This window comes from Panulirus ornatus, chromosome 19 (genome assembly GCF_036320965.1).
Source record: "Panulirus ornatus isolate Po-2019 chromosome 19, ASM3632096v1, whole genome shotgun sequence".
Classification (NCBI taxonomy): domain Eukaryota; kingdom Metazoa; phylum Arthropoda; class Malacostraca; order Decapoda; family Palinuridae; genus Panulirus; species Panulirus ornatus.
In genome coordinates, this window is record NC_092242.1 from 3,991,865 (window position 1) to 4,015,951 (window position 24,087).

Sequence of the window (24,087 nt, forward strand, 5' to 3'; positions counted from 1 at the left end):
CCAAATTGGAGGTGGAAGGATGGAGTGAAAAAGATTTTGAGAAATCAGGGTCTGAACATAAGGAGGGTGAGAGGTATGCAAGGAATAGAGTGAACTGGAACGATGTGGCATACCGGGGTGGATGTGCTGTCAATGGCTTGAACCAGGGATTGTGAAATGTCTGCGGTAAACTATAGAAGAGACCTGGATGTGGATAGGGAGCTGTGGTGTTGGTGCATTACACATGACAGCTAGAGACTGAGTGAACCTAGATGTTTTAAATCTGAGTGAAAAGAAGCTCAAGGGTAAAGGGGAAGAGTGGTTTAGGAATGTCTTGGGAGTAAAGTCAGGGATTGGTGAGAGGACAAGAGCAAAGGAAGGAGTAGCACTACTCCTGAAACAGGAGTGGTGGGAGTATGTGATAGAGTATAAGAAAGTAAACTCTAGGTTGATATGGGTAAAACTGAAAGTGGATGGAGAGAGATGGGTGATTATTGGTGCCTATGCACCTGGGCATGAGAAGAAAGACCATGAAAGGCAAGTGTTTTGGGAGCAGCTGAGCCAGTGTGTTAGCAGTTTTGATGCATGAGATCGGGTTATAGTAATGGGAGACTTGAATGCAAAGGTGAGTAATGTGGCAGTTGAGGGAATAATTGGTGTACATGGGGTGCTCAGTGTTGTAAATGGAAATGGTGAAGAGCTTGTAGATTTGTGAGCTGAAGAAGGACTGGTGATTGGGAATACCTGGTGTAAAAAGAGAGATAGGGGATAGGGGAGAAAGAATACTTCCCACGTATTCCCTGCATGTCGTAGAAGGCAACTAAAAGGGGAGGGAGCGGGGGGGGCTGGAAATCCTCCCCTCTCATTTTTTTTAATTTTCTGAAAGAAGGAACAGAGAAGGGGGCCAGGTGAGAATATTCCCTCAAAGGCCCAGTCTTCTGTTCTTAACGCTACCTCACTGATGTGGGAAATGGCGAATAGTTTGGAAAAAAAAAAAAAAAAAAATGTAAGTAGGAGAGATGGCCAGAGAGCATTATTGGATTACATGTTAATTGATAGGCGCATAAAAGAGAGACTTTTGGATGTTAATGTGCTGAGAGGTGCAACTGGAGGGATGTCTGATCATTATCTTGTGGAGGCGAAGGTGAAGATTTATAGAGGTTTTCAGAAAAGAAGAGAGAATGTTGGGATTAAGAGAGTGGTGAGAGTAAGTGAGCTTAGGAAGGAGACTTGTGTGAGGAAGTACCAGGAGATTCTGAGTGCAGAATGGAAAAAGGTGAGAGCAAAGGACGTAAGGGGAGTGGGGAAGGAATGGGATGTATTTAGGGAGGCAGTGATGGCTTGTGCAAAAGATGTGTGTGGCATGACAAAGGTGGGAGGTGGGCAGAGTAGGAAGGGTAGTGAGTGGTGGGATGAAGAAGTAAGATTATTAGTGAAAGAGAAGAGAGAGGTATTTGGACATTTTTTGCAAGGAAATAGTGCAAATGACTGGGAGATGTATAAAAGAAAGAGGCAGGAGGCCAAGAGAAAGGTGCAAGAGGTGAAAAAGAGGGCAAATGAGAGTTGGGGTGAGAGAGTATCATTAAATTTTTGGGAGAATAAAAAGATGTTTTGGAAGGAGGTAAATAAAGTGCGTAAGTCAAGAGAACAAATGGGAACGTCAGGAAGGGGGTTAATGGGGAGGTAATAACAAGTGGTGATGTGAGAAGGAGATAGAGTGAGTATTTTGAAGGTTTCTTGAATGTGTTCGACGACAGAGTGGCAGATATAGGGTGTTTTGGTTGAGGTGGTGTGTGAAGTGAGAGGGTCAGGGAGAATGGTTTGGTAGACAAAGAGGTAGCGAAAGCTTTGCAGAAGATGAAAGCCAACAAGGCAGCAGGTTTGGATGGTACTGCAGTGGAATATATCAAAAAGGGGGTGACTGTATTGTTGATTGGTTGATGAGGATGTTCAATATATGTATGGCAAAGTACCTGAGAATTGGCAGAATGCATGCATAGTGCCATTGTACAAAGGCAAAGGGGATAAGGGTGAGTGTTCAAATTACAGAGGTATAAGTTTGTCGAGTATTCCTGGAAAATTATATGGGAAGGTACTGATTGAGAGGGTGAAGGCATGTACAGAGTATCAGACTGGGGAAGAGCAGTGTGGTTTTAGAAGTGGTAGAGGATGTGTGGATCAGGTGTTTGCTTTGAAGAATGTATGTGAGAAATACTTACAAAAACACATGGATTTGTATGTAGCATTTATGGATCTGGAGAAGGCATATGATAGAGTTGATAGAGATGCTCTGAGGAAGGTATTATGAGTATATGGTGTGGGAGGCAAGTTGCTGGAGGCAGCGAAAAGTTTTTATCAAGGATGTAAGGCATGTGTAAGAGTAGGAAGAGAGGAAAGTTATCGGTTTCCAGAGAATGTCGGTTTGTGGCAGGGGTGCATGATGTCTCCATGGTTGTTTAATTTGTTTATGGATGGGGTTGTTAAATGTCTCCATGGTTGTTTAATTTGTTTATGGATGGGGTCGTTAGGGAGGTGAATGCAAGAGTTTTGGAGAGAGGGGCAAGTATGCAGTCTGTTGTGGATGAGAGGGCTTGGGAAGTGAGTCAGTTGTCGTTCGCTGATGATACAGCACTGGTGGCTGATTCAGATGAGAAACTGCAGAAGCTGGTGACTGAGTTTGGTAAAGTGTGTGAAAGAAGAAAGCTGAGAGTAAATGCACAGTAGGGTTGAGGAACAAGTAAACTGGGAGGTGAGTTTGAATGGAGAAAAACTGGAGGAAGTGAAGTGTTTTAGATATCTGGGAGTGGATTTAGCAGTGGATGGAACCATCGAAGCGGAAGTGAGTCACAGGGTGGGGAGGGGGCGAAGGTTCTGGGAGCATTGAAGAATGTGTGGAAGGCGAAAACATTATCTCGGAAAGCAAAAATGGGTATGTTTGAAGGAATAGTGGTTCCAACAACGTTATATGGTTGCAAGGCATGATTTATAGATAGGGTTGTGCGGAAAAGGGTGGATGTGCTGGTAATGAGAAGTATGAGAACAATATGTGGTGTAAGGTGGTTTGATCTAGTAAGTAATGAAAGGGTAAGAGAGATGTGTGGTAATAAAAAGAGTGTGGTTGAGAAAGCAGAAGAGGGTGTATTGAAATGGTTTGGTCACATGGAGAGAATGAGTGAGGAAAGATTGACAAAGAAGATACATGTGTCAGAGGTGGAGAAAACAAGAAGTGGGAAACCAAATTGAGGTGGAAGGATGGAGTGAAAAAGATTTTGAGCGATCAGGGCCTGAACATGCAGGAGGGTGAAAGGCGTGCAAGAAATAGAGTGAATTGGAACAATGTGGTATACCAGGGTCGATATGCTGTCAATGGATTGAACCAGGGAATGTGAAGTGTCTGGGGTAATCCATGGAAAGTTTTGTGGGGCCTAGATGTGGAAAGGGAGCTGCAGTTTCGATACATTACACATGACAGCTAGAGACTGAGTGTGAATGAATGTGGCCTTTGTTGTCTTTTCCTAGCGCTACCATGAGTAAAAAGCCACCTTTGGGTAGGTAGTAATATGAGCAGAGAGCTGGATTTGCTCAATTTCCTAAATTACCAACTTGGGTGTTTTTTAATGGTAGTTTAGAATAAACAAGTCATGTAAATCTTATCTTCCATTGGCTTCTTTCATGTGAGTCCTGAAAAAGTACTCTAGCAAGATAATTCTTTCACCACAAAATGTTATGGATTCTTACTGTCCAGCAACTAAAACAATAGGTAGTTTCTCAAATCAGGAAAATAAAATCAATACTACAACATCTTAATTGTGTTCACAACACAAGCTCAAGACAATCCTCAAAATCAAACTGCTTTCTGATATACTTATCACCTGAATATCATGCTTGTGTATGAATGAGGCACATATTTACCTTTCATTTGTGTTAACTTTTGGTTCTTGTAATTAACATGCTGTCCACCAAGTTTTTAGTGCCTCCTGAATACAAGTAGCAGATCGTCCAGGTCATATCATTTATGCCAGACGCTATCCTGTAATAGTAAAGATCATCATTATTAACAAGGTAAAAATATGGGCCACACAGTCTTAGTGAACCTGTTCATAAACTAATGGCTTACCTACAGACTGCAGACACTACTGAAAATATGGGTTGTGAATAACAGACAAATACATTATGAAGACAAAATGACACTCATAAACTGACATTTGGTCTGTATCTACTTTATAAGCATCTACTACAAGGAAAACTATACAGAGATAAAATTTGCTCAAGTAGGAGTGTGTGTGTGTGTCAAAACACAATTATATCCTTTCAGTGAGGTGTATCCACTTGGATTACCCCCTCTTTTACCAACATAACATCAATGAGTTTGGTCATAACTCTTCCATTTGGGTTTTCTCACAGACAGTCAAAGGGTTCTGCCTCCAGTAAAGATTTTTCATCCTTCAAAATCTATACTTCTCACCTTTTGACAGAGCCCTATGAGCATCAACAAGCACACCCACAAAAAGGGGATGGGACCTTAAGAAAAACATTGTGAAGAAATGTTAAGAGCCTTATGCTTAGCAACAATTTGGTTTTCAATAAGGATTACTCTCATCTTAACCCTTTTGCTATGTCAATCATAAATGTCCAGTATCACATTTCTTGTCACTGATGATGACAAACAGACTTATCCCATGGCTTCAGAAAACCTTACCATCTACTACAACAATGAGAAATATCCACTACATCTTTGAAAAGCTAGCCAAACTTCTATGCGTGCTGCCATTTGTGAGTAACACTACTCCAAATGTCTGTAGACAGATAGCAGTTGGCTAACCAAGCAGTTTATGTCTATTTCTCACTATTCATGTTTTGAGATTGATTCTACTGATTCATTCGTGAAACTTATGATATATCTTACAGATATATTCACTGTTGAATTATCTATCATCTGATATATTACTACGTCAGAAATTTTGTAATAAGCAACTCAAATGCCTACATATGTCAAAGTTTACAATATCTATGCCTGTGTTTCTTCATTTGCAGTCCATCTGTATGATGTCTGTCTGAGCTTGGATTCATATTTGTCGGCAAGTTATATAAATGTTATATCATCCTGGGATATTCATAATCATGTTTTCTATCCCATTATTGGCATATATAGTGGCCAGAGATTTTGGAGGGCTACCTTCTGTATGCAGCACAGTATGTAGTATTTGTTTACATGACATCATTTGATTACACAGTAAATGAGTAGCCACTTAATTTTCATGTCTTGTAAGTTCGTGTCTTTATCTATATGCTATATCAACTTATATGTAAACTATTCATTAACTGCTATGTAACTATCAAGTTTAATATTCCCTCTTATGGTACTTATTTTCTTAATGTTAGCTGAAATGGCATGGGCCTAATCAAAGCCATCTCATTAACAGTGTATAAATATATACTCCAGCCTAAGCAAAATTCTTATTTTATCGACCAACACTCTGGGGAGGATGAACAGCTGGGTGGACTACGATCCAACTACAGCAACCAGGATTCAAACACATATGCTCATCTCTGGGTGGCCCATGAATGTGTCTCAGTCAGTGATGCTACCTTCTACACCACCACCACCATATCAAGGCCAGGCTTTAATTGAAATGTAGAGAGCTTAATGAACGGGAAAAAGAAAAGACAAAGAAAAGTATCTAAGAATGTGGAGGGAGTGTAAAACCTGTCCTCTAAATTATATTGGCTCATAGTTATTGGAAAAGACATAAGATGGCAGAGAGTTCCAAAGCTTCGAGGTATAGGGAGAGAAACGGTTATCAAATTGGCCCACCCTTGAGTTGCCTATGGCCTCACTGTAATCATGTGAACAGCACCTTGCTGAAAACTGCATGGTCTAGCCAGTGGTGGGGACACACAAGCAGCTAGCTAAAGCATATTCAAGATGTCTGAGGATATGGGAGTTGAGGAAGGATTCAAAGGCTTTGGAAATGGAAGATTTCAAAACAACATGACAGTAGTTTGAAGGGTTAGAACAGTCACCCTTCTTGGGGATGGAATGTACCAATGCATGCTTCCAAAAAGGAAAAAGGTTTTTTTTTTTAAACACAAATGGAACAGACGAGTAAGCACAGTGGAAGTTCATAGGCACACTCTTTCAGTACACAAATGTGGATGCCTTCAGGACCGTAAGCCTTCCTTGTGTCCAGAAAGAGAAGCACTTTTCCAACTGTTCCATGAAGATTATGGGAAGGGGCAAAGGATCAGTAAGAGGAGAATTAGGGGTGCTTCTTCATCAATCCTTTCAGGCTCTAGTTAGTACTGAAATAATTGATTTTAACTGGACAAGTGAGTTTTCATCTGTTGGGGATGAGAGAGCTTGGGAAGTGAGTCAGTTGTTGTTCGCTGATGACACAGCGCTGGTGGCTGATTCATGTGAGAAACTGCAGAAGCTGGTGACTGAGTTTGGTAAAGTGTGTGGAAGAAGAAAGTTAAGAGTAAATGTGAATAAGAGCAAGGTTATTAGGTACAGTAGGGTTGAGGGTCAAGTCAATTGGGAGGTGAGTTTGAATGGAGAAAAACTGGAGGAAGTGAAGTGTTTTAGATATCTGGGAGTGGATCTGGCAGCGGATGGAACCATGGAAGCGGAAGTGGATCATAGGGTGGGGGAGGGGGCGAAAATTCTGGGGGCCTTGAAGAATGTGTGGAAGTCGAGAACATTATCTCGGAAAGCAAAAATGGGTATGTTTGAAGGAATAGTGGTTCCAACAATGTTGTATGGTTGCGAGGCGTGGGCTATGGATAGAGTTGTGCGCAGGAGGAAGGATGTGCTGGAAATGAGATGTTTGAGGACAATGTGTGGTGTGAGGTGGTTTGATCGAGTGAGTAACGTAAGGGTAAGAGAGATGTGTGGAAATAAAAAGAGCGTGGTTGAGAGAGCAGAAGAGGGTGTTTTGAAGTGGTTTGGGCACATGGAGAGGATGAGTGAGGAAAGATTGACCAAGAGGATATATGTGTCAGAGGTGGAGGGAACAAGGAGAAGAGGGAGACCAAATTGGAGGTGGAAAGATGGAGTGAAAAAGATTTTGTGTGATCGGGGCCTGAACATGCAGGAGGGTGAAAGGAGGGCAAGGAATAGAGTGAATTGGAGCGATGTGGTATACCGGGGCTGATGTGCTGTCAGTGGATTGAATCAAGGCATGTGAAGCGTCTGGGGTAAACCATGGAAAGCTGTGTAGGTATGTATATTTGCGTGTGTGGACGTAAGTATATACATGTGTATGGGGGGTGGTTGGGCCATTTCTTTCGTCTGTTTCCTTGCGCTACCTCGCAAACGCGGGAGACAGCGACAAAGTATATAAAAAAAAAAAAAAAAAAAGGTGCAAGAGGTGAAAAAAAGGGCAAATGAGAGTTGGGGTGAGAGACTATCAGTAAATTTTAGGGAGAATAAAAAGATGTTCTGGAAGGAGGTAAATAGGGTGCGTAAGACAAGGGAGCAAATGGGAACTTCAGTGAAGGGCGTAAATGGGGAGGTGATAACAAGTAGTGGTGAGGTGAGAAGGAGATGGAATGAGTATTTTGAAGGTTTGTTGAATGTGTCTGATGACAGAGTAGCAGATATAGGGTGTTTGGGTCGAGGTGGTGTGCAAAGTGAGAGGGTTAGGGAAAATGATTTGGTAAACAGAGAAGAGGTAGTAAAAGCTTTGCGGAAGATGAAAGCCGGCAAGGCAGCAGGTTTGGATGGTATTGCAGTGGAATCTATTAAAAAAGGGGGTGACTGTATTGTTGACTGGTTGGTAAGGTTATTTAATGTATGTATGACTCATGGTGAGGTGCCTGAGGATTGGCGGAATGCGTGCATAGTGCCATTGTACAAAGGCAAAGGGGATAAGAGTGAGTGCTCAAATTACAGAGGTATAAGTTTGTTGAGTATTCCTGGTAAATTATATGGGAGGGTATTGATTGAAAGGGTGAAGGCATGTACAGAGCATCAGATTGGGGAAGAGCAGTGTGGTTTCAGAAGTGGTAGAGGATGTGTGGATCAGGTGTTTGCTTTGAAGAATGTATGTGAGAAATACTTAGAAAAGCAAATGGATTTTTTTTTTTTTTTTTTTTTTTTTTTTTTATACTTTGTCGCTGTCTCCCGCGTTTGCGAGGTAGCGCAAGGAAACAGACGAAAGAAATGGCCCAACCCCCCCCCCCATACACATGTACATACACACGTCCACACACGCAAATATACATACCTACACAGCTTTCCATGGTTTACCCCAGACGCTTCACATGCCTTGCTTCAATCCACTGACAGCACGTCAACCCCTGTATACCACATGACTCCAATTCACTCTATTTCTTGCCCTCCTTTCACCCTCCTGCATGTTCAGGCCCCGATCACACAAAATCTTTTTCACTCCATCTTTCCACCTCCAATTTGGTCTCCCTCTTCTCCTCGTTCCCTCCACCTCCGACACATATATCCTCTTGGTCAATCTCTCCTCACTCATTCTCTCCATGTGCCCAAACCATTTCAAAACACCCTCTTCTGCTCTCTCAACCACGCTCTTTTTATTTCCACACATCTCTCTTACCCTTACGTTACTTACTCGATCAAACCACCTCACACCACACATTGTCCTCAAACATCTCATTTCCAGCACATCCATCCTCCTGCGCACATCTCTATCCATAGCCCACGCCTCGCAACCATACAACATTGTTGGAACCACTATTCCCTCAAACATACCCATTTTTGCTTTCCGAGATAATGTTCTCGACTTCCACACATTTTTCAAGGCTCCCAAAATTTTCGCCCCCTCCCCCACCCTATGATCCACTTCCGCTTCCATGGTTCCATCCGCTGACAGATCCACTCCCAGATATCTAAAACACTTCACTTCCTCCAGTTTTTCTCCATTCAAACTCACCTCCCAATTGACTTGACCCTCACCCCTACTGTACCTAATAACCTTGCTCTTATTCACATTTACTCTCAACTTTCTTCTTCCACACACTTTACCAAACTCAGTCACCAGCTTCTGCAGTTTCTCACATGAATCAGCCACCAGCGCTGTATCATCAGCGAACAACAACTGACTCACTTCCCAAGCTCTCTCATCCCCAACAGACTTCATACTTGCCCCTCTTTCCAGGACTCTTGCATTTACCTCCCTTACAACCCCATCCATAAACAAATTAAACAACCATGGAGACATCACACACCCCTGCCGCAAACCTACATTCACTGAGAACCAATCACTTTCCTCTCTTCCTACACGTACACATGCCTTACATCCTCGATAAAAACTTTTCACTGCTTCTAACAACTTGCCTCCCACACCATATATTCTTAATACCTTCCACAGAGCATCCCTATCAACTCTATCATATGCCTTCTCCAGATCCATAAATGCTACATACAAATCCATTTGCTTTTCTAAGTATTTCTCACATACATTCTTCAAAGCAAACACCTGATCCACACATCCTCTACCACTTCTGAAACCGCACTGCTCTTCCCCAATCTGATGGATTTGTATGTAGCATTTATGGATCTGGAGAAGGCATATGATAGAGTTGATAGAGATGCTCTGTGGAAGGTATTAAGAATATATGGTGTGGGAGGCAAGTTGTTAGAAGCAGTGAAAAGTTTTTATCGAGGATGTAAGGCATGTGTACGTGTAGGAAGAGAGGAAAGTGATTGGTTCTCAGTGAATGTAGGTTTGCGGCAGGGGTGTGTGATGTCTCCATGGTTGTTTAATTTGTTTATGGATGGGGTTGTTAGATAGGTAAATGCAAGAGTCTTGGAAAGAGGGGCAAGTATGAAGTCTGTTGGGGATGAGAGAGCTTGGGAAGTGAGTCAGTTGTTGTTCGCTGATGATACAGCGCTGGTGGCGGATTCATGTGAGAAACTGCAGAAGCTGGTGACGGAGTTTGGTAAAGTGTGTGGAAGAAGAAAGTTAAGAGTAAATGTGAATAAGAGCAAGGTTATTAGGTACAGTAGGGTTGAGGGTCAAGTCAATTGGGAGGTGAGTTTGAATGGTGAAAAACTGGAGGAAGTGAAGTGTTTTAGATATCTGGGAGTGGATCTGTCAGCGGATGGAACCATGGAAGCGGAAGTGGATCATAGGGTGGGGGAGGGGGCGAAAATTTTGGGAGCCTTGAAAAATGTGTGGAAGTCGAGAACATTATCCCGGAAAGCAAAAATGGGTATGTTTGAAGGAATAGTAGTTCCAACAATGTTGTATGGTTGCGAGGCGTGGGCTATGGATAGAGTTGTGCGCAGGAGGATGGATGTGCTGGAAATGAGATGTTTGAGGACAATGTGTGGTGTGAGGTGGTTTGATCGAGTAAGTAACGTAAGGGTAAGAGAGATGTGTGGAAATAAAAAGAGCGTGGTTGAGAGAGCAGAAGAGGGTGTTTTAAAATGGTTTGGGCACATGGAGAGAATGAGTGAGGAAAGATTGACCAAGAGGATATATGTGTCGGAGGTGGAGGGAACGAGGAGAAGAGGGAGACCAAATTGGAGGTGGAAAGATGGAGTGAAAAAGATTTTGTGTGATCGGGGCCTGAACATGCAGGAGGGTGAAAGGAGGGCAAGGAATAGAGTGAATTGGAGCGATGTGGTATACAGGGGTTGACGTGCTGTCAGTGGATTGAATCAAGGCATGTGAAGCGTCCGGGGTAAACCATGGAAAGCTGTGTAGGTATGTATATTTGTGTGTGTGGACGTGTGTATGTACATGTGTATGGGGGGGGTTGGGCCATTTTTTTCGTCTGTTTCCTTGCGCTACCTCGCAAACGCGGGAGACAGCGACAAAGTATAAAAAAAAAAAAATATATATATATATATATATATATATATATATATATATATATATATATATATATATATATATATATATATATATATATATATATTTCGTTGCAGCACAAGCAGAAAGTTGTACACCAAAGTTTTAGTTTTATCTTAATAAGTTTCACTGAAATATACAACGGGAAATAAGATATTATTCTGGTTGTTATACTTGATGAACACACACACACACACTCGTGTGCGGACGTGTATGTATATGTATATATATATATATATATATATATATATATATATATATATATATATATATATATATATATATATATATATATTCCACATATTCACCGTTTCCCGCTCCAGCTAGATAACGCCAGGAACATGTGAAGAAAAGGCCTCATTCGCTCACATCTGTTCTCTTTCTGTCATATGTAATGCACCGAAACCAGAGCCCCTCTATACACAACCAGGACCCACAGGCCTTTACATGGTTTTCCCTAGCTGCTTCAAATGTTCTGGTTCAGTCTGCAGATAGGTCGTCACCCACTATATACCATCGCTCCAGTGCACTTTCCCGTGCACGCCTTTCGCCCTCTTGGTCTAGAGCACTCAAAATCTTTTCTCACTCCATCTTCCATCTCCAGTTTGGTCTCCCCCTTCTCCTTGTCCCCTCCAGTCCTCACTCAATTCTCTCCAAATATCCAAACATATATATATATATATATATATATATATATATATATATATATATACAGAGGCATATACAGAGCATCAGATTGGGGAAGAGCAGTGCGGTTTCAGAAGTGGTAGAGGATGTGTGGATCAGGTGTTTGCTTTGAAGAATGTATGTGAGAAATACTTAGAAAAGCAAATGGATTTGTATGTAGCATTTATGGATCTGGAGAAGGCATATGATAGAGTTGATAGAGATGCTCTGTGGAAGGTATTAAGAATATATGGTGTTGGAGGCAAGTTGTTAGAAGCAGTGAAAAGTTTTTATCGAGGATGTAAGGCATGTGTACGTGTAGGAAGAGAGGAAAGTGATTGGTTCTCAGTGAATGTAGGTTTGCGGCAGGGGTGTGTGATGTCTCCATGGTTGTTTAATTTGTTTATGGATGGGGTTGTAAGGGAGGTAAATGCAAGAGTCCTGGAAAGAGGGGCAAGTATGAAGTCTGTTGGGGATGAGAGAGCTTGGGAAGTGAGTCAGTTGTTGTTCGCTGATGATACAGCGCTGGTGGCTGATTCATGTGAGAAACTGCAGAAGCTGGTGACTGAGTTTGGTAAAGTGTGTGGAAGAAGAAAGTTGAGAGTAAATGTGAATAAGAGCAAGGTTATTAGGTACAGTAGGGGTGAGGGTCAAGTCAATTGGGAGGTGAGTTTGAACGGAGAAAAACTGGAGGAAGTGAAGTGTTTTAGATATCTGGGAGTGGATCTGTCAGCGGATGGAACCATGGAAGCGGAAGTGGATCATAGGGTGGGGGAGGGGGCGAAAATTTTGGGAGCCTTGAAAAATGTGTGGAAGTCGAGAACATTATCTCGGAAAGCAAAAATGGGTATGTTTGAGGGAATAGTGGTTCCAACAATGTTGTATGGTTGCGAGGCGTGGGCTATGGATAGAGATGTGCGCAGGAGGATGGATGTGCTGGAAATGAGATGTTTGAGGACAATGTGTGGTGTGAGGTGGTTTGATCGAGTAAGTAACGTAAGGGTAAGAGAGTTGTGTGGAAATAAAAAGAGCGTGGTTGAGAGAGCAGAAGAGGGTGTTTTGAAATGGTTTGGGCACATGGAGAGAATGAGTGAGGAGAGATTGACCAAGAGGATATATGTGTCGGAGGTGGAGGGAACGAGGAGAAGAGGGAGACCAAATTGGAGGTGGAAAGATGGAGTGAAAAAGATTTTGTGTGATCGGGGCCTGAACATGCAGGAGGGTGAAAGGAGGGCAAGGAATAGAGTGAATTGGAGTCATGTGGTATACAGGGGTTGACGTGCTGTCAGTGGATTGAATCAAGGCATGTGAAGCGTCTGGGGTAAACCATGGAAAGCTGTGTAGGTATGTATATTTGCGTGTGTGGACGTGTGTATGTACATGTGTATGGGGGGGGGGGGGGTTGGGCCATTTCTTTCGTCTGTTTCCTTGCGCTACCTCGCAAACGCGGGAGACAGCGACAAAGTATAAAAAAAAAAAAAAAAAAAAAAAATATATATATATATATATCTTTTTTTTTTTTTGCTTTGTTGCTGTCTCCCGCGTTTGCAAGGTAGCGCAAGGAAACAGACGAAAGAAATGGCCCAACCCACCCCCATACACATGTATATACATACACGTCCACACACGCAAATATACATACCTACACAGCTTTCCATGGTTTACCCCAGACGCTTCACATGCCCTGATTCAATCCACTGACAGCACGTCAACCCCGGTATACCACATCGATCCAATTCACTCTATTCCTTGCCCTCCTTTCACCCTCCTGCATGTTCAGGCCCCGATCACACAAAATCTTTTTCACTCCATCTTTCCACCTCCAATTTGGTCTCCCACTTCTCCTCGTTCCCTCCACCTCCGACACATATATCCTCTTGGTCAATCTTTCCTCACTCATTCTCTCCATGTGCCCAAACCACTTCAAAACACCCTCTTCAGCTCTCTCAACCACGCTCTTTTTATTTCCACACATCTCTCTTACCCTTACGTTACTTACTTGATCAAACCACCTCACACCACACATTGTCCTCAAACATCTCATTTCCAGCACATCCACCCTCCTGCGCACAACTCTATCCATAGCCCACGCCTCGCAACCATACAACATTGTTGGAACCACTATTCCTTCAAACATACCCATTTTTGCTTTCCGAGATAATGTTCTCGACTTCCACACATTCTTCAAGGCTCCCAGGATTTTCGCCCCCTCCCCCACTCTATGATCCATTTCCGCTTCCATGGTTCCATCCGCTGCCAGATCCACTCCCAGATATCTAAAACACTTTACTTCCTCCAGTTTTTCTCGATTCAAACTTACCTCCCAATTGACTTGACCCTCAACCCTACTGTACCTAATAACCTTGCTCTTATTCACATTTACTCTTAACTTTCTTCTTTCACACACTTTACCAAACTCAGTCACCAGCTTCTGCAGTTTCTCATCTGAATCAGCCACCAGCGCTGTATCATCAGCGAAGAACAACTGACTCACTTCCCAAGCTCTCTCATCCACAACAGACTTCATACTTGCCCCTCTTTCCAAAACTCCTGCATTCACCTCCCTAACAACCCCATCCATAAACAAATTAAACAACCATGGAGACATCACACACCCCTGCCGCAAACCTACATTCACTGAGAACCAATCACTTTACTCTCTTCCTACACGTACACATGCCTTACATCCTCGATAAAAACTTTTCACTGCTTCTAACAACTTGCCTCCCACACCATATATTCTTAATACCTTCCATTGTAATACCTTAATACCTTCCATTGTATAAAGGCAAAGGGGATAAGAGTGAATGCTCAAATTACAGAGGTATAAGTTTGTTGAGTATTCCTGGTAAATCATATGGGAGGGTATTGATTGAGAGGGTGAAGGCATGTACAGAGCATCAGATTGGGGAAGAGCAGTGTGGTTTCAGAAGTGGTAGAGGATGTGTGGATCAGGTGTTTGCTTTGAAGAATGTATGTGAGAAATACTTAGAAAAGCAAATGGATTTGTATGTAGCATTTATGGATCTGGAGAAGGCATATGATAGAGTTGATAGAGATGCTCTGTGGAAGGTATTAAGAATATATGGTGTGGGAGGAAAGTTGTTAGAAGCAGTGAAAAGTTTTTATCGAGGATGTAAGGCATGTGTACGTGTAGGAAGAGAGGAAAGTGATTGGTTCTCAGTGAATGTAGGTTTGCGGCAGGGGTGTGTGATGTCTCCATGGTTGTTTAATTTGTTTATGGATGGGGTTGTTAGGGAGGTAAATGCAAGAGTTTTGGAAAGAGGGGCAAGTATGAAGTCTGTTGGGGATGAGAGAGCTTGGGAAGTGAGTCAGTTGTTGTTCGCTGATGATACAGCGCTGGTGGCTGATTCATGTGAGAAACTGCAGAAGCTGGTGACTGAGTTTGGTAAAGTGTGTGGAAGAAGAAAGTTAAGAGTAAATGTGAATAAGAGCAAGGTTATTAGGTACAGTAGGGTTGAGGGTCAAGTCAATTGGGAGGTGAGTTTGAATGGAGAAAAACTGGAGGAAGTGAAGTGTTTTAGATATCTGGGAGTGGATCTGGCAGCGGATGGAACCATGGAAGCGGAAGTGGATCATAGGGTGGGGGAGGGGGCGAAAATTCTGGGGGCCTTGAAGAATGTGTGGAAGTCGAGAACATTATCTCGGAAAGCAAAAATGGGTATGTTTGAAGGAATAGTGGTTCCAACAATGTTGTATGGTTGCGAGGCGTGGGCTATGGATAGAGTTGTGCGCAGGAGGATGGATGTGCTGGAAATGAGATGTTTGAGGACAATGTGTGGTGTGAGGTGGTTTGATCGAGTGGTAACGTAAGGGTAAGAGAGATGTGTGGAAATAAAAAGAGCGTGGTTGAGAGAGCAGAAGAGGGTGTTTTGAAGTGGTTTGGGACATGGAGAGAATGAGTGAGGAAAGATTGACCAAGAGGATATATGTGTCGGAGGTGGAGGGAACTAGGAGAAGAGGGAGACCAAATTGGAGGTGGAAAGATGGAGTGAAAAAGATTTTGTGTGATCGGGGCCTGAACATGCAGGAGGGTGAAAGGAGGGCAAGGAATAGAGTGAATTGGAGCGATGTGGTATACCGGGGTTGACGTGCTGTCAGTGGATTGAATCAAGGCATGTGAAGCGTCTGGGGTAAACCATGGAAAGCTGTGTAGGTATGTATATTTGCGTGTGTGGACGTATGTATATACATGTGTATGGGGGGGGTTGGGCCATTTCTTTCGTCTGTTTCCTTGCGCTACCTCGCAAACGCGGGAGACAGCGACAAAGTATAAAAAAAAAAAAAATATATATATATATATATATATATATATATATATATATATATATATATATATATATATATATATATATATATATATATATATATTTCGTTGCAGCACAAGCAGAAAGTTGTACACCAAAGTTTTAGTTTTATCTTAATAAGTTTCACTGAAATATACAACGGGAAATAAGATATTATTCTGGTTGTTATACTTGATGAACACACACACACACACTCGTGTGCGGACGTGTATGTATATGTATATGTATATATATATATATATATATATATATATATATATATATATATATATATATATATATATATATTCCACATATTCACCGTTTCCCGCTCCAGCTAGATAACGCCAGGAACATGTGAAGAAAAGGCCTCATTCGCTCACATCTGTTCTCTTTCTGTCATATGTAATGCACCGAAACCAGAGCCCCTCTATACACAACCAGGACCCACAGGCCTTTACATGGTTTTCCCTAGCTGCTTCAAATGTTCTGGTTCAGTCTGCAGATAGGTCGTCACCCACTATATACCATCGCTCCAGTGCACTTTCCCGTGCACGCCTTTCGCCCTCTTGGTCTAGAGCACTCAAAATCTTTTCTCACTCCATCTTCCATCTCCAGTTTGGTCTCCCCCTTCTCCTTGTCCCCTCCAGTCCTCACTCAATTCTCTCCAAATATCCAAACATATATATATATATATATATATATATATATATATATATATATATACAGAGGCATATACAGAGCATCAGATTGGGGAAGAGCAGTGCGGTTTCAGAAGTGGTAGAGGATGTGTGGATCAGGTGTTTGCTTTGAAGAATGTATGTGAGAAATACTTAGAAAAGCAAATGGATTTGTATGTAGCATTTATGGATCTGGAGAAGGCATATGATAGAGTTGATAGAGATGCTCTGTGGAAGGTATTAAGAATATATGGTGTTGGAGGCAAGTTGTTAGAAGCAGTGAAAAGTTTTTATCGAGGATGTAAGGCATGTGTACGTGTAGGAAGAGAGGAAAGTGATTGGTTCTCAGTGAATGTAGGTTTGCGGCAGGGGTGTGTGATGTCTCCATGGTTGTTTAATTTGTTTATGGATGGGGTTGTAAGGGAGGTAAATGCAAGAGTCCTGGAAAGAGGGGCAAGTATGAAGTCTGTTGGGGATGAGAGAGCTTGGGAAGTGAGTCAGTTGTTGTTCGCTGATGATACAGCGCTGGTGGCTGATTCATGTGAGAAACTGCAGAAGCTGGTGACTGAGTTTGGTAAAGTGTGTGGAAGAAGAAAGTTGAGAGTAAATGTGAATAAGAGCAAGGTTATTAGGTACAGTAGGGGTGAGGGTCAAGTCAATTGGGAGGTGAGTTTGAATGGAGAAAAACTGGAGGAAGTGAAGTGTTTTAGATATCTGGGAGTGGATCTGTCAGCGGATGGAACCATGGAAGCGGAAGTGGATCATAGGGTGGGGGAGGGGGCGAAAATTTTGGGAGCCTTGAAAAATGTGTGGAAGTCGAGAACATTATCTCGGAAAGCAAAAATGGGTATGTTTGAGGGAATAGTGGTTCCAACAATGTTGTATGGTTGCGAGGCGTGGGCTATGGATAGAGATGTGCGCAGGAGGATGGATGTGCTGGAAATGAGATGTTTGAGGACAATGTGTGGTGTGAGGTGGTTTGATCGAGTAAGTAACGTAAGGGTAAGAGAGTTGTGTGGAAATAAAAAGAGCGTGGTTGAGAGAGCAGAAGAGGGTGTTTTGAAATGGTTTGGGCACATGGAGAGAATGAGTGAGGAGAGATTGACCAAGAGGATATATGTGTCGGAGGTGGAGGGAACGAGGAGAAGAGGGAGACCAAATTGGAGGTGGAAAGATGGAGTGAAAAAGATTTTGTGTGATCGGGGCCTGAACATGCAGGAGGGTGAAAGGAGGGCAAGGAATAGAGTGAATTGGAGTCATGTGGTATACAGGGGTTGACGTGCTGTCAGTGGATTGAATCAAGGCATGTGAAGCGTCTGGGGTAAACCATGGAAAGCTGTGTAGGTATGTATATTTGCGTGTGTGGACGTGTGTATGTACATGTGTATGGGGGGGGGGGGGGTTGGGCCATTTCTTTCGTCTGTTTCCTTGCGCGACCTCGCAAACGCGGGAGACAGCGACAAAGTATAAAAAAAAAAAAAAAAAAAAAAAAAAAAAATATATATATATATATATATATATATATCTTTTTTTTTTTGCTTTGTTGCTGTCTCCCGCGTTTGCAAGGTAGCGCAAGGAAACAGACGAAAGAAATGGCCCAACCCACCCCCATACACATGTATATACATACACGTCCACACACGCAAATATACATACCTACACAGCTTTCCATGGTTTACCCCAGACGCTTCACATGCCCTGATTCAATCCACTGACAGCACGTCAACCCCGGTATACCACATCGATCCAATTCACTCTATTCCTTGCCCTCCTTTCACCCTCCTGCATGTTCAGGCCCCGATCACACAAAATCTTTTTCACTCCATCTTTCCACATCCAGTTTGGTCTCCCACTTCTCCTCGTTCCCTCCACCTCCGACACATATATCCTCTTGGTCAATCTTTCCTCACTCATTCTCTCCATGTGCCCAAACCACTTCAAAACACCCTCTTCAGCTCTCTCAACCACGCTCTTTTTATTTCCACACATCTCTCTTACCCTTACGTTACTTACTTGATCAAACCACCTCACACCACACATTGTCCTCAAACATCTCATTTCCAGCACATCCACCCTCCTGCGCACAACTCTATCCATAGCCCACGCCTCGCAACCATACAACATTGTTGGAACCACTATTCCTTCAAACATACCCATTTTTGCTTTCCGAGATAATGTTCTCGACTTCCACACATTCTTCAAGGCTCCCAGGATTTTCGCCCCCTCCCCCACTCTATGATCCATTTCCGCTTCCATGGTTCCATCCGCTGCCAGATCCACTCCCAGATATCTAAAACACTTTACTTCCTCCAGTTTTTCTCCATTCAAACTTACCTCCCAATTGACTTGACCCTCAACCCTACTGTACCTAATAACCTTGCTCTTATTCACATTTACTCTTAACTTTCTTCTTTCACACACTTTACCAAACTCAGTCACCAGCTTCTGCAGTTTCTCATCTGAATCAGCCACCAGCGCTGTATCATCAGCGAAGAACAACTGACTCACTTCCCAAGCTCTCTCATCCACAACAGACTTCATACTTGCCCCTCTTTCCAAAACTCCTGCATTCACCTCCCTAACAACCCCATCCATAAACAAATTAAACAACCATGGAGACATCACACACCCCTGCCGCAAACCTACATTCACTGAGAACCAATCACTTTACTCTCTTCCTACACGTACACATGCCTTACATCCTCGATAAAAACTTTTCACTGCTTCTAACAACTTGCCTCCCACACCATATATTCTTAATACCTTCCATTGTAATACCTTAATACCTTCCATTGTATAAAGGCAAAGGGGATAAGAGTGAATGCTCAAATTACAGAGGTATAAGTTTGTTGAGTATTCCTGGTAAATCATATGGGAGGGTATTGATTGAGAGGGTGAAGGCATGTACAGAGCATCAGATTGGGGAAGAGCAGTGTGGTTTCAGAAGTGGTAGAGGATGTGTGGATCAGGTGTTTGCTTTGAAGAATGTATGTGAGAAATACTTAGAAAAGCAAATGGATTTGTATGTAGCATTTATGGATCTGGAGAAGGCATATGATAGAGTTGATAGAGATGCTCTGTGGAAGGTATTAAGAATATATGGTGTGGGAGGAAAGTTGTTAGAAGCAGTGAAAAGTTTTTATCGAGGATGTAAGGCATGTGTACGTGTAGGAAGAGAGGAAAGTGATTGGTTCTCAGTGAATGTAGGTTTGCGGCAGGGGTGTGTGATGTCTCCATGGTTGTTTAATTTGTTTATGGATGGGGTTGTTAGGGAGGTAAATGCAAGAGTTTTGGAAAGAGGGGCAAGTATGAAGTCTGTTGGGGATGAGAGAGCTTGGGAAGTGAGTCAGTTGTTGTTCGCTGATGATACAGCGCTGGTGGCTGATTCATGTGAGAAACTGCAGAAGCTGGTGACTGAGTTTGGTAAAGTGTGTGGAAGAAGAAAGTTAAGAGTAAATGTGAATAAGAGCAAGGTTATTAGGTACAGTAGGGTTGAGGGTCAAGTCAATTGGGAGGTGAGTTTGAATGGAGAAAAACTGGAGGAAGTGAAGTGTTTTAGATATCTGGGAGTGGATCTGGCAGCGGATGGAACCATGGAAGCGGAAGTGGATCATAGGGTGGGGGAGGGGGCGAAAATTCTGGGGGCCTTGAAGAATGTGTGGAAGTCGAGAACATTATCTCGGAAAGCAAAAATGGGTATGTTTGAAGGAATAGTGGTTCCAACAATGTTGTATGGTTGCGAGGCGTGGGCTATGGATAGAGTTGTGCGCAGGAGGATGGATGTGCTGGAAATGAGATGTTTGAGGACAATGTGTGGTGTGAGGTGGTTTGATCGAGTGAGTAACGTAAGGGTAAGAGAGATGTGTGGAAATAAAAAGAGCGTGGTTGAGAGAGCAGAAGAGGGTGTTTTGAAGTGGTTTGGGGACATGGAGAGGATGAGTGAGGAAAGATTGACCAAGAGGATATATGTGTCGGAGGTGGAGGGAATAAGGAGAAGAGGGAGACCAAATTGGAGGTGGAAAGATGGAGTGAAAAAGATTTTGTGTGATCGGGGCCTGAACATGCAGGAGGGTGAAAGGAGGGCAAGGAATAGAGTGAATTGGAGCGATGTGGTATACCGGGGTTGACGTGCTGTCAGTGGATTGAATCAAGGCATGTGAAGCGTCTGGGGTAAACCATGGAAAGCTGTGTAGGTATGTATATTTGCGTGTGTGGACGTATGTATATACATGTGTATGGGGGGGGCATTTCTTTCGTCTGTTTCCTTGCGCTACCTCGCAAACGCGGGAGACAGCGACAAAGTATAAAAAAAAAAAAAACCTTCCACAGAGCATCTCTATCAACTCTATCATATGCCTTCTCCAGATCCATAAATGCTACATACAAATCCATTTGCTTTTCTAAGTATTTCTCACATACATTCTTCAAAGCAAACACCTGATCCACACATCCTCTACCACTTCTGAAACCACACTGCTCTTCCCCAATCTGATGCTCTGTACATGCCTTCACCCTCTCAATCAATACCCTCCCATATAATTTACCAGGAATACTCAACAAACTTATACCTCTGTAATTTGAGCACTCACTCTTATCCCCTTTGCCTTTGTACAATGGCACTATGCATGCATTTCGCCAATCCTCAGGCACCTCACCATGAGTCATACATATATTAAATAACCTTACCAACCAGTCAACAATACAGTCACCCCCTTTTTTAATAAATTCCACTGCAATACCATCCAAACCTGCTGCCTTGCCGGCTTACATCTTCCGCAAAGCTTTTACTACCTCTTCGCTGTTTACCAAATCATTTTCCCTAACCCTCTCACTTTGCACACCACCTCGACCAAAACACCCTATATCTGCCACTCTATCAAACACATTCAACAAACCTTCAAAATACTCACTCCATCTCCTTCTACATCACCACTACTTGTTATCACCTCCCCATTTGCACCCTTCACTGAAGTTCCTATTTGCTCCCTTGTCTTACGCACTTTATTTACCTCCTTCCAGAACATCTTTTTATTCTCCCTAAAATTTAATGATACTCTCTCACCCCAACTCTCATTTGCCCTCTTTTTCACCTCTTGCACCTTTCTCTTGACCTCCTGTCTCTTTCTTTTATACATCTCCCACTTAATGCATCTAGCAATATATACATATACACTGCTAGATGTAGTGGTCAGATGACTATGCGCAATACCGTTAATTTTGCCATTTTTATTTGTCAATAAAAATCAATTCAATTCAGATGAACTATATAAAAATATACTGACCATGTCACCTTCCTAAAATAAAATGAAAGCTGCTTTTTGGCATGCATACAAGCATCCCAGCAACCAGGACAGACACCCAAGGAAGATTAAAAACTTTATTACCAACATACTAACTTAAATTCCCACAGATTATCAATAACATGGGCTTCCACTGAACAAAATGGCAAATTTATTAGGCATCCTGAGCCACATCAACCACTGATTATCAACATTTGAGAATCCTTGAGGACACATTGGCATTTTCTTGGAAATTTTTTCCACAAGCACAAAGTGGGGGAAACTTTAAAGAATGAGAACAGTGGTACATATACACAATTCTCAATAGTCAGAGAGACCAAATACTAAATGTGATAATTAACTACCAAGGGAAAAGTGAGACCAAATACCAAATGTGATAATTAACTACCAAGGGAAAAGTGACTTAATGGCAAACAAGCATTACCAATGATTGGGTTTACTGCAAAACCTATGATTAACATGTATAACTTAAACTAGAGTAGATATAGGAAAGTAAAATTATCTGAAAGATATCTAAAGGAGGTACATAAAAAGTATGATGTAGTGTACATTCTAGGTGGCACAACACCATATAGATTTCTTAGGCCTTTACATATGTTGTGATCACTTGATTCTGACAAAGAAGGAAGAGAGAGAAAAAATAATTACAAATTGGGCGTCACAAAGAGTGTACTATGCTAAATGGAACCATATATCTTAAGTATTTTTACCAGGTTTCTGCATTCTTCATACTGCCTCTTAATTACATCTTGATGTCTTATAGGGTGACAGGAACTATGCCTGACTGGTCTAGTTTTCATGTTGCACCCTATTGAGGTGCTTTCTTCACAAATGTTCTCTTGCTTGTGTGGGCTGTGCATCTGTACTGACTTGAAGCTTCTCATCATTTGTTTAACTACTTGGGTGACACCACCAGTCTCAGAAATCAGCTTTTCAAGAGCATTTCCATTTCAGACAGGCAGAGCACCTTTTCATTAAATACTATCATTGACCATCTCTCCTGAAACATAGCAAGAAAATTAAGTATTGTAAAATGATATTACATACCAGCAACACATCAATCAACAGGATTTCTCACAAACATTTCGTGAATTACTTTGAACATAATAAAACATAAAAAATATAAGGTTCAGAAAATTTTTTTTATGTTAGAGTTCCAATGACACATACATGCTTGAGGCTTTAAACTTGCCCACCATGAAAGAGAGAGCAGACTGAGGGATGACCTGATCACAGCCTTTCAACTATTTAACAAAGATCAACAAAGCAGACATTGGACAGTTCTTTAGGAGACTTAGGAAGAGAGCAACCACAGCATGTAACATGAACTTAAGAAGAAATACATTTATAGTATAAGCTGTGGATGAATGGAATAGAATGGCTGAGGACAAGGTTTTTGCAAAGAGCATACATAAATTAAAAAGGTTGTATAACTGGAGAATGTCCAAGAGATGGGTCCCCACTTGTGTAAAACTCCCTCCCTGTACAGTACAAACGGGTAATTACACACGATAATAAGTTATAGGTAATGACAGCATCATAAAAAAAATGCTCACATTCCAATGATGCACATTTGCCAAATAAAATTTATATTCATGTTATGATGATACTGTGCATTTTCCATATCAAAATTTTCTTAGTGGATCCTATTGCCCATCTCTAAACTTGTCAATATATCTACTGTTTCTTAACATTAACATAAAAATATGATAATAAAGATAGAATCTACAATTATTTACCTTGTTCATCTTCTCACACTCAGTGGGAATCAGTGAACATCCTTTCGTAACCTGTCATTCAATACTACTCACTTCAGCACAGGTTCTACATCAAATAGCTTTACACATTTCACTGTGTTATGACTTTACATGAAGTTTACAAAACTTTCCATTCTAAAGGTGTTACTAGAATATAAAGACGGTAACGACATACAAGTCTAATTTAATATGTTGGTACACGTATGGATATCTGGGTATTCTTATTCAAGTGCCTTTACAAATAATGGTTCAAGAGTCGTCTTGACAATTTAGACTGATAAAGATCAACACAGACACCGCAACAGACACTACTAACATCCAGCTTTGAAGATAACACGAAAGACTCCAGTTCATGGTGTCAGTGGCAGTGTGCAGAGATAAGAGCGTACGAGTGACAGACAATAGCAGTAGCAACTACCCTAACACCAACGTTATTACTGATGCTGACCAGGTATAACTGACATAATATTTACACCGTCTAAACATCTATTGTGTTGGTATCTCCCCAGATGATCGGGCCTGACTGATTGACGGCATCAGGAGATTTCACACCGTCTCTTGCACAC

General features: G+C 42.0%; 1 protein-coding gene across 2 annotated transcripts in view; it reads right to left on the reverse strand.

Moving 5' to 3' along the window:
• LOC139755326 (uncharacterized) overlaps window positions 1-23,987 on the reverse strand; it is a 32,923-nt gene extending 8,936 nt beyond the window's left edge. Inside the window, exons 1-3 of one of the 2 annotated variants that reach the window (XM_071673474.1) lie at window positions 23,838-23,987; window positions 22,475-22,764; window positions 3,892-4,009 (exon numbers count right to left, since the gene is read on the reverse strand). The gene's annotated coding sequence lies outside the window, so the exon portion shown is untranslated. Of the gene's footprint in view, window positions 1-3,891; window positions 4,010-22,474; window positions 22,765-23,503 lie in introns of both variants that reach the window. The other variant, XM_071673473.1, reaches the window with a different exon arrangement.
• Window positions 23,988-24,087: the final 100 nt, after the last annotated feature.